General features: G+C 35.8%; 1 non-coding gene across 1 annotated transcript; it reads left to right on the forward strand.

Moving 5' to 3' along the window:
• Positions 1-667: 667 nt before the first annotated feature.
• trnap-agg (transfer RNA proline (anticodon AGG)) lies at positions 668-739 on the forward strand. Its single transcript has one exon. It is a non-coding gene; the product is annotated as a tRNA-Pro (tRNA).
• Positions 740-11,765: the final 11,026 nt, after the last annotated feature.

The following is an 11,765-nucleotide window of genomic DNA, read 5'->3' on the forward strand; positions in this document are numbered from 1 at the left end:
ATGGGTTTCACACGACAGATGATGGGGGAGAAGAAACCCAGAAAAGTGGTCTAATTGTCAAATGTGGGTGAGGGGAATTAATTTTTATGCAACAGCAATGCTGGTGTACACACGATCACGGTTGGATCTAAGGATGTTTGGAATGTACTCCTTAAGCCACACCTTGGGTTAGAATAATAATGTTGTAAAAGATAATAATGTAAGTTACGGTTGTTTACGGGTAGGTTTCCTGATAAAATCCGGGTGGATCCCTTCTTTAATCCCCTGCTCTTTCACTAAAGAATGTTGACTTATCAAAATGTCTCTTCAAAATGTAATCACAGTGTGCAATTAGAAATCAAAGGTGGCATTAAATTGGTAAACATGTAAATTCTGTCTAATTACATGGGGTAACAAAGGTACTTTATGAAAACAGCACAAAGCTTTCAAATGCTTCCTAGTCCTGACAGTTGACTAATTAAAAGAAGTTTTTACTATTTGGAGTCTTTAAATATGTATAATGTTTTAACTCTTTAAAAAGAGGTTATAATTAGTCTATGTACTGATACTGGAGATTTTGATAGTTTTGTAATGCAAGCACCAACCACACTTACCAGCTCAACCAGACAACATAGTTTTGAAGGTCAGTCATGCAGATCAAAGTAACACAAAGACTCTTGTTCACACTGGCTCGTTGGTCTAGGGGTATGATTCTCGCTTAGGGTGCGAGAGGTCCCGGGTTCAAATCCCGGATAAGCCTTTGTTTAGTGGAATGCTTTGTTGAACTATACAAAAAACGTATCAAGTGTCCCGTTAAAATCTAATGATTAAACAAAAATGACACATGCTGATACGCTGGTAGAAGTTGGTGAGCTTATGTGCATGCAAAATACCTTTCATAACAATTCTTCCAGTCAGCTTAAATTTTTTTTTTCTTCTACAGATTTTAGAATCTTTGGGCAAATTTAAAGCATTGAAAATTTTACGAAATCCAAACAGCAAGGAGCATGAAGCCAACACGACAAGATAACATATCATGGTAATGTAAATGTTACAAAATCTCTTGTATGACTAACCGATTAAAGACAGCGTCACAACGTTTGTATTGTACAGTTTGGGTGGATAAACATGATACATAACGTAAACAGTGTGAAGCATAAAGTCAGTGGGACTGCACACAGCTCCTGTCAAATGCTTCCAAGTCTTTTAATTTGACAAAGCGAGTCTTTAATGACACCTCATGCTTAAACTGTTAGAAATGCTTTAATGAAGCTCTGCATTGAATTTTGTTTTGTCATTAATACCAAGTCAACATTCAACCAGTCAACATGGTTTTGACGCTAAGCCACTGAAATCAAAGAAATGCCCTGGCATCTGTTGAGGCTGGCTCGTTGGTCTAGAGGTATGATTAGGGTGCGAGAGGTCCCGGGTTCAGATCCCGGACGAGCCCTCGTTTTACCCATGTTTAATTTATCAACTGCCTCTTCAGGTTCTAATCTCAGTGTGCAAATAGAAATAAAACGGGGTGATTAAATAGCAAAACTTGAACAGCTTTCTATGTGGATGCCAGGCCACATTATTAAAATCCTAACCTTTAGTTTAAACTTTGGCAGCATGATTTTATAAAGGTTTTTTTTGTTTGTTTTAATAGTATGAGGACAGAGTTATTCTAAAAGCCATCGAGAGGTTTTCTGAATCCATGTTTAAATGTAAAGCACTGTCATTATGAAGGAAAGTGAAACAGTGCAGAGTATGAAGTCAACACGACAAGGAAAATCTCATGTCAACGTAAATTTCTTTCAATCTTTAGTATTAATAACCGATAACACAAAACATCATAACGTTTGTTTTATGTAGAAAAGGAAATAAATATTACTCATTTTATTATCAGAATATTAAATGCTGATTTTTTTGCCACGGAAATAAATTGTTAGACAAAATTTTTTATTTTTTTATTTGTATTAAAAAAAAAAACACAAATTGAACTGATGACATTTAAATTAAAGTTGATTTAATTATTTTAAAAATGTTGACCTAAAGAATTTGAACTTTAGTTATTTGGTTACTGTAATATTTGGGTAAATTTAAAGTACTTTTGTGATTCTTGCGTAGGTTTCGGGAGGTGCTTTACAGTTGACTAATTAAAATCACTTAGTTTTTACTATTTCGAGCCTTTAAATATTTTCATGTTTTAACTCTTTAAAGCGATAAGTTAGTTCAAGATGGCGGCTGGCAAGTGTGGCATGTTTGGCGTGTTGTTAACTTTTTTAATTTGTGTTGTTTTTAGAGTTTTTTTGTGGAAAGTTGCATGGTTGATTAATGCAACTCTTAAAAAATATTTCTGACCATCAGGAAATCCACTGTATTTTTGCTTAATACAAGTCAGTGTAGATGGATCAACCTCTTCATGATGCAGCATGTATTTATGTTATTTTTTAATAATAAAATACAAATACAAATAATAAAAAACAGAGTTTCTTACATACACTTTGACTTTTATTTGATTGCAGACAGGATGAACCTGAGATATTTCATGTTTTATCTGCTCAACTTCATTTTATTTATTAATAAACATCCATGTCACAGAGAGCAGGTGCTATTTGTATTGTGTGTGTGTATGTGTGTGTGTGTGTGTGTGTGTGTGTGTGTGTGTGTGTGGTTAACTGATAAGTAAACTGACAAAACAAACTTTGATCTTCTGAACTCTGGGGAAACTTTGTATAAAAGTGAGTTTTTGTACAACATCTCAATAGCTTTGTATCACTGGGCTGCTACTTGAACAGCACAGTGATAGAGAGCAGAATCTGTCAGCTGTAGATTGTTAATAATAAGTTCAGTAGATGTATCGCCTGTGTTTGACTCTAATCGAGAGTCAGTAGGTTTGTACTCCTCACTACGTAATTTGGCACCTTTATACAGTAAAAACTGTGGTGCGCTGTTAGGATTTTGTTTGTACCAGTAAAGCCAAATGTTGCCGCTGCTGGACTGATATGAACATTGTAGAGTAACAGTCTCTGCACTGTAAGCCCGGATAAGTTCAATCTACTTAAAAAAAAGTTAAGTAATGTATAATGAAAACTTGAGTTAGCATAACTTAAAACATTAAGTTATTACACCTAAAAGGCAAGTAGAATAAACTTTCTTTTTTTTGTTATACCAACTGCTTTTCCCAATAATTCTACTTATCTTGAGCTCAATGGAAAAAAACTATTGATTTCTTCTTAGTTTTCATGTTAATTACATTTTAAATATGAATTACAAATGTTTATAGAGAAACAGACACAATTATACAATTATTTTTCTTTATTTCACTTCAGAAGTATTTACTTAAAATACAACATGTCAAGAAAACAGCTTAAAAACTGTACAAACTGTATATAAAGTTCTGATGAAACACAAACAGCTCTTTACAGTAACCATGAACCTGTAAAACAAAACAAAGAAACAAGAAACAGAAGTATTAAAATCAACATTAATAGCATTAATTTAAGGATTAAAATAAAGCAAGCCAGCACACTCTTTGCTTCGTATGAAGGCTAGCATGCTAACATGTAGCCTAAATACGGCAAATAAAGCAGCGCTGTTTGATTATTTATTTAGTGTCAACATTAAGATCATTTATTTTAAACAAAATTGTTAAGTAAAGTACAACACTTACCAACATTAGACTGGAGTTGGGTTAATGGAAGATGAAGAAGCCCCGTCAGACTGGTGTGCATGCTACTCAAAAATAGCATAATGAGGAAGAAAATTTTTGTCGACTTAGTTTAACAAAGGTTCCACTTCACAAAAGACATTGGAGGAAGACAAGTTTACTTTTGCAAAAAGCCTTAAATGAAAAGTAAAAAGTAATTTGCAACAGGTTACAAAAGTTAAAACAAATGGCTACCCGAACACAAGAAAATCATTTTTGCCTGATTCACCAACAGCAAGCTGAAAAAAGGCGGACTTACGTGTAAATGGTGGCGTTTTTCTGTTTAATTACCTTAACTTAACTTTTTTAAGTTAATCTGATAGAAAAGTAATTTTGTTTGTTTAGTAAACTTAAATCTTTTAGCACATTTAAATGTGTACTCAAATGAGTACAATGTACTCTGCATTTTATAGTAGAGCAAAAATACTTAAATAATTTATGTATGTTGTACTAAAAATGTTTGATTAAATATAAAGAAAAGTACAGTGTGTTTACAGTGTGTTTCTTTCAATTTCATCTGCAAAACCACCTGTTGTAAAGAGAGAAGAATAAAAAGAAATAATGTGAAATTCATTTCAATAATTTACATTGCAAACACAATGTAATAAATCAATAACTTTTATTTATTAATAAATAGATTTTTAATATTACCTGATGCTACAGAGAGAATCAGTGTTATGTATCTCCCAACATGAAATAAGCCTGGTCGAGACATTTCGGAACACAGCTCTGTGAGCACTCTAATAGTCTAGTAGTGCTGAATGAAACTTATCACATCCGTCTCTAGGAAGCCACACACAGGAAGTGCAGAAGCTAGCTACAGCATAGCTATACAAATCCTCAGTTTCAGTATCAGTTGTTTACTAAGACACTGCTGGAGACTTTTGGAGTTAGTTGGCTGTGTGAGTCAAATATATAAAAACTCTTTCTTTATGTTTGGCTTTTAAATTAGTTTGATAACAGTGGGAATTTAAATACATTCTTAACATTTTTAATAGTGTCACAAAGAAGCTTTACAGAGACCTCAAATTAGCAAACCCAATTACATAATGATTAGTGATCATTAATTAACAACTATGAACAGTGATTTAGAACAACCAAAATGAGCTCAAGTAACTAAGAATCATAATGACTAGTATTTACCAGCATTTATAAAAGTGCTCTAAACAAGACTTGCTGGTTTATCAGTCACCAACATCCCACACCAAACCATTCAGGGCTTTTTCACTGCATTCCAATATTAATGAAAGTTGTTCTGGAGTCAAAGAGCAACAATATTCCTCATTACAGTGGGTAGCACTGTTGACTTACAGTCAAGATGGGCCTGGGCTTGATTCCCCAACTGAATAAACTTTGGCTAGGGTCTTTTCTGTGTGGAGTTTACATGTTTTCCTGTGTCAGCATGGGTTTCCTCCAGGTGCTCTGATTTCCTCGCACAAATGTGCAACTATTCAAAAATGATGCATACAAAAACAAATTCTTAACTGAAGAACAGTGATAGGATATTTTGCAACCATATGCATATTAATATATCTAATTTATTTAACTTAACTTCCAACATACTCTTACACTGTAGAAAGTGTAAGATCCTGGCTTTGACTTGGCCATTCCAAAACTCTCAATTTCTTGTTTTTTTTTAGCCATTCCTCAGTGGATTTACTGGAATGATTTGGGTCATTGTCATGTGTCACGAGACAGAAATGGACCAGGCGCTCACAGAATGTAGAACAAGTTTAGTTTAATGTCAAAGAGCAATCCAAAAATCAGCATATAAAGTCAGGCAGAGTTCAAAACCGGAAGGTCAACAAACAGGCAGAAAAAACCAAAGGACTTAGGCAAAACGGTATATGGAAGACAAAAAAGGTCATACACTGTAATGGCAATAGTCAGAAATAAGAAACGCTCGGTACGCATGCAAAACAATGTCAGCAATACTTCACGATGAGGCAAACAGGAGTGTTTAAATAAAGTTCATGTAATTACACACAGCTGCAGAAAAATCAAAACTCCAGTTATGGTAAGCGAAAGGACTGATCCGAATTGGCTGACTGGGGACATGTGACGGTCATGTGAGAGTCTATGGGATTATGAAAAATAAAGTCTGTATTGTTAGAAGCAGGGAGTGTTACTGAAAGGGTGGGTGGTGGACCCAAGAGCAGAGCTCTAGGGTTATTTATTTTACAGGTAAACTGTGAATGTGAACTAATATATAATAAAAAACAAGGTATGAGGTGTAGTGAGTGTGCTTGTGTACTTTTAATGTTAAGTGTCTGAGGCTGGATTCAAACCAGTAACTCATGGAACCAGGGCGCAGCGCTTTATCACTGCTCTACATGAGGAGAGGCAAAGCACATGGAAAACCAACTCAAAAGGCAGTGGTAAAAAAAGGTGGGAACAGAAAACAAAGGAAATGCCAAAAAATGGCATGCTCAAACAAAGTGAGATACTGATAGCTAAACCAACACAAAATAATTCTCAGCCTCAGGGCTGGAAACACTCTTAACAAAAATGTTTATTTTTGTTAATAAATAAACTTAAATGACAAAGAGCTGAACTCTCTTACACAAATTATCTCAGTTAGTCTATAATTATTTTCCTTTGTTTCAGCTTTCTTTACTCTTTCTTTCTCTTGTTTGTTTAAGCTTTCTTTTCTTTTTCTTTATCTCTCTTTTATTTTCTCTTTCTTTTCTTTTACTTTTCTTTTCTCCTTTTGCTAGATACCTTATCATCTGCTCCTCTACAAAGGTGCATCACTGATCAGTGGTTTGAGTTGAGCTTTTATACAGAGCCCTGCAGGTGTTCCTGATTAGCAGTAATCAGTGCTGGTGATTCTGGGACCTGGAGTTCTGAGAGCTGCTCCCAGCTGCTCTCTTACTACGACGCCCAGGTCCCCTGCTGGTGACTGGCGGCATGGACCGACCCCTTACAGGGAGAGAATTAGTACTCGTGACAGTATGGCTAATACATACTATAAATTTAGGTCAAATTTTAACCTGACCGAATCAAAACATGTTCCCTCATAAAGCAGCAGAATACGAAGCCCCTAAGTGACATCCGCTAAAAAAAAAAAAAAAAAGCCACGCCTTATTAACTCGTTCCCAAGCCTTATTAAGTCGTGGCCACACATTAATAAGGCGTGGGAACGAGATAATTAAGTCATGGCCATGACTTAATAAGGCGTGGGAACGAGTTAATAATGCATGGCCACGACTTAGGAGTGGGAATGAGATTGTGGCCACGACTTAAAAAGGTTGAATTAGTTGAATATTGTTTCACTCTGTTCCCTTTCTTGACTATCATGTCAATAAACAGAATGGACGATTAAGCATTGTACTTGCTTACTTTATATTTATTACATCTACAACAGTAGCGAACATTAACTAACGTGTGTATAAACATTACTATGAAAAACCCGCATACAGTACATCTGTGTGTGCGTCGCTCTAACAGTTCCGTACTGAAACATAAAACCATCACACGTTCCATACATTAACACATATTGTAACAAGTATGGTGTGATCATCCGTACCCATCATCCGTACCCATTCTCCCTCCTGGGTGTAACAGATGAACTGTTTCATACAGAGCCCCTAACAATATGTGTTAATATATGGAATGTGTGATGTTTTAATATTTAAATGTAAAGTTGAGGTGCATTAACAACTTTTGACCCTATAAGGTCATGATTGACTTTACCTCAGGTAAAGGTGTGGTGGCCAGATTTCAATTGTGTCCAGTAAGCATCCATAATTCATTCATATATTGTTTGTATTTATTTATTTTTGTTCTAAATATGTTGGGGACAGTATGCAAAAAGCATGTACATCAAAATCAACTGTATTTAACTGAAAAACTATATACAGTGGGGCCAAAAAGTATTTAGTCAGCCACTGATTGTGCAAGTTCTCCTACTTAGAAAGATGAGAGAGGTCTGTAATTTTCATCATAGGTACACTTCAACTATGAGAGACAAAATGAGAAAAAAAAAATCCAGGAAATCACATTGTAGGATTTTTAAAGAATTTATTTGTAAATTATGGTGGAAAATAAGTATTTGGTCAATAACAAAAGTTCAACTCAATACTTTGTAACATAACCTTTGTTGGCAATGACAGAGGTCAAACGTTTCCTGTAAGTCTTCACTGTCACGCGAGACCAGGGTAGTAGGGATCCAAATGCAGGTTTATTAAGATACACTGTAAAAAAAAATAGCGTAAAAAAACGGTATTTTTCTGGCAGCAGGGGCGCCAGAGAATGCCTGTAAAAAAATTGAAAAATACTGTAAAATTTAAAACGGAGATAAACTGTAAAAAAACGGTAATTATATTTACCATAATTAACATCTATCACTGTAATTTTACAGGAAATTGTCCTATATTTTCATGAAATCTTCTATTTTTAACATATATTAATTGTTAGAACAGTGTCATACACCTCTAAAAAACAGAATAATTCTCTTTATAAATGATAAAGAAAAGTTTAAGTACAGATATATTCTACTGTTATCACAAGAAATTAGCATATAAAACAAAAAAAACCATGTAATTTTACTTAGCAAAAGCCCAATTTTAAATTAACTGTCAGAGGTATTGCAAAAATTATCTGTTAAATTGTCTTTTTTTATTATTGAAATACATTAATAAACTGTCAAAATAAAAGCATTTTTCAATAAGCTCAAAAAAATTAGAAGTAGGTTAAGATTTGTCTGCATAACACTTTAAATTACTGTGAAATTTTGCAGCTCTTACATGTTATATAGAACTTTAGAACATATACAGAACTTGCAGTATGAAAATGCAGTATATAAATAACTTTTGTTAAATTCAGCATCAAAATGGATCAAAATCCACCACAGTTCAGCTATTTTTGACCCAAATAATTTTCACACAAATGAACAGTAAGTGTAGAAACGAGGTAATGTTATATATTTAATGTTATGGCTGATCAGTGTAAGAATCAGACGTCTTTAACACAATACAGCATACAATACAATACAATAAGTGCAATCAGAATTCATTTAAATGGAAAATGTTTAACAAAGCACCATACAGTTAAGTGAAATGTCTACAAAACATGAAACACGTATAAATCTGAATTATGTACAAAACACAGTACCAACATTGAAGTTTTCAGAAAGTGCAACCACAGTGGGATTCGATAAACAGTACATCACAAGTGTAATACTCAGTATGGACTACATCTCACTGAACAGCTTGGTATTTAGTAATTGAGCTTCATGACAGTTTGTTAGCATCTAGTTCCAGAAACAAACAGTTTTGGAGTACATCAAAAGTGTATCTGAATGTAGGAGGGTAACTCAAGTTCTAAATCATAAGGTTATAAATATACAGTGTATCACAAAAGTGAGTACACCCCTCACATTTCTGCAGATATTTAAGTATATCTTTTCATGGGACAACACTGACAAAATGACACTTTGACACAATGAAAAGTAGTCTGTGTGCAGCTTATATAACAGTGTAAATTTATTCTTCCCTCAAAATAACTCAACATACAGCCATTAATGTCTAAACCACCGGCAACAAAAGTGAGTACACCCCTTAGTGAAAGTTCCTGAAGTGTCAATATTTTGTGTGGCCACCATTATTTCCCAGAACTGCCTTAACTCTCCTGGGCATGGAGTTTACCAGAGCTTCACAGGTTGCCACTGGAATGCTTTTCCACTCCTCCATGACGACATCACGGAGCTGGTGCATATTCGAGACTTTGCGCTCCTCCACCTTCCGCTTGAGGATGCCCCAAAGATGTTCTATTGGGTTTAGGTCTGGAGACATGCTTGGCCAGTCCATCACCTTTACCCTCAGCCTCTTCAATAAAGCAGTGGTCGTCTTAGAGGTGTGTTTGGGGTCATTATCATGCTGGAACACTGCCCTGCGACCCAGTTTCCGGAGGGAGGGGATCATGCTCTGCTCAGTATTTCACAGTACATATTGGAGTTCATGTGTCCCTCAATGAAATGTAACTCCCCAACACCTGCTGCACTCATGCAGCCCCAGACCATGGCATTCCCACCACCATGCTTGACTGTAGGCATGACACACTTATCTTTGTACTCCTCACCTGATTGCCGCCACACATGCTTGAGACCATCTGAACCAAACAAATTAATCTTGGTCTCATCAGACCATAGGACATGGTTCCAGTAATCCATGTCCTTTGTTGACATGTCTTCAACAAACTGTTTGCGGGCTTTCTTGTGTAGAGACTTCAGAAGAGGCTTCCTTCTGGGGTGACAGCCATGCAGACCAATTTGATGTAGTGTGCGGCGTATGGTCTGAGCACTGACAGGCTGACCCCCCACCTTTTCAATCTCTGCAGCAATGCTGACAGCACTCCTGCGCCTATCTTTCAAAGACAGCAGTTGGATGTGACGCTGAGCACGTGCACTCAGCTTCTTTGGACGACCAACGCGAGGTCTGTTCTGAGTGGACCCTGCTCCTTTAAAACGCTGGATTATCTTGGCCACTGTGCTGCAGCTCAGTTTCAGGGTGTTGGCAATCTTCTTGTAGCCTTGGCCATCTTCATGTAGCGCAACAATTCATCTTTTAAGATCCTCAGAGAGTTCTTTGCCATGAGGTGCCATGTTGGAACTTTCAGTGACCAGTATGAGAGAGTGTGAGAGCTGTACTACTAAATTGAACACACCTGCTCCCTATGCACACCTGAGACCTAGTAACACTAACGAGTCACATGACATTTTGGAGGGAAAATGACAAGCAGTGCTCAATTTGGACATTTAGGGGTGTAGTCTCTTAGGGGTGTACTGACTTTTGTTGCCGGTGGTTTAGACATTAATGGCTGTATATTGAGTTATTTTGAGGGAAGAATAAATTTACACTGTTATATAAGCTGCACACAGACTACTTTTCATTGTGTCAAAGTGTCATTTTGTCAGTGTTGTCCCATGAAAAGATATACTTAAATATCTGCAGAAATGTGAGGGGTGTACTCACTTTTGTAATACACTGTATAAGGCATAAATCAGCCCGAACTGCAAAGGCAAGGAACACACTGCCCAAGAACCACACCACCTTCTAATACCACTCCAGTATTGGCAGGGGGTCCATGGCTTCAGCTCCCTCAACTCTAGTCACACAGATCCCCAGAACAGTCTCCTCAATCCCCCGTTCAGTTGCAGCCATATCACCATCCTACAATGGAACAGAGGATGAAAAAATCACTTTCTTGAACTTAACAGTACACAAATATCCATTTAGGACTTAACATATCTCACTTTAACCTTTATTTTAACTCAGACGTAAAAGATGGGGTGGTTGCTGTAACAACTCAGAGGAAACTTGTGCTTACCTTCACCCTCCTAGCGCTGATGGTATTGCGTGATTGGGGGAATCCTAAACTGTAGATGAAATTGGATACTATTAAAATGATATATAAATAAAAAATTACTAAAGAAAACTAAAGGAAATCAAAATAAGCAAGACAAATATTTATAAAGAAATTACCAGCTTAAAAAAGAAAAGACATAAAATACATAAAACTAAAAAGTAAGTAAAAGAACCAAACAGAATAAATAATAAGAATTTCCACATTTTTTCTTCTTCACTTAATCTAAACTTAACTCAGTGTTCAGTCAAAAGTAGCTCAATATTCTTCAATTTAGCATAAAATGTAGAAAAAAAATTACCAGTAAAAGGTCAGTCCAACTGCAAATACACATTTCCAACCATCTGTAAACAGAAGATACAAAACATCAGTTGTTTTGTTGTAAATAACTAAAATATTATTTCTATAGTAAAGACTTTAACATTACAAATTCATTGATTATCCAATACTGTTCACATGTGTGTGCTTTCCAGGATAACAGTCACAAAACTCAGGTTTGTAATGATACTAACGTTACAGAATCACTTTGTTTTTAAGTTTGTGCAGAACGTGAGCGCCAAACGAAAAGCATGAAGTTCCCCTCAGGCTCGAGCTGCCTGCTCACATCTTAGCTAGCTAGGTTGTGTCCATGTTTTTTAATGCACTGGCACCGCAAATATTAGACATCTTTTTATTTTCTACCTTCTTCTAATATATTTCTGCATTAAGTCATTTAAGCCATTTTTAC

The sequence above is a fragment of the Trichomycterus rosablanca genome, chromosome 4 (assembly GCF_030014385.1).
Source record: "Trichomycterus rosablanca isolate fTriRos1 chromosome 4, fTriRos1.hap1, whole genome shotgun sequence".
Classification (NCBI taxonomy): domain Eukaryota; kingdom Metazoa; phylum Chordata; class Actinopteri; order Siluriformes; family Trichomycteridae; genus Trichomycterus; species Trichomycterus rosablanca.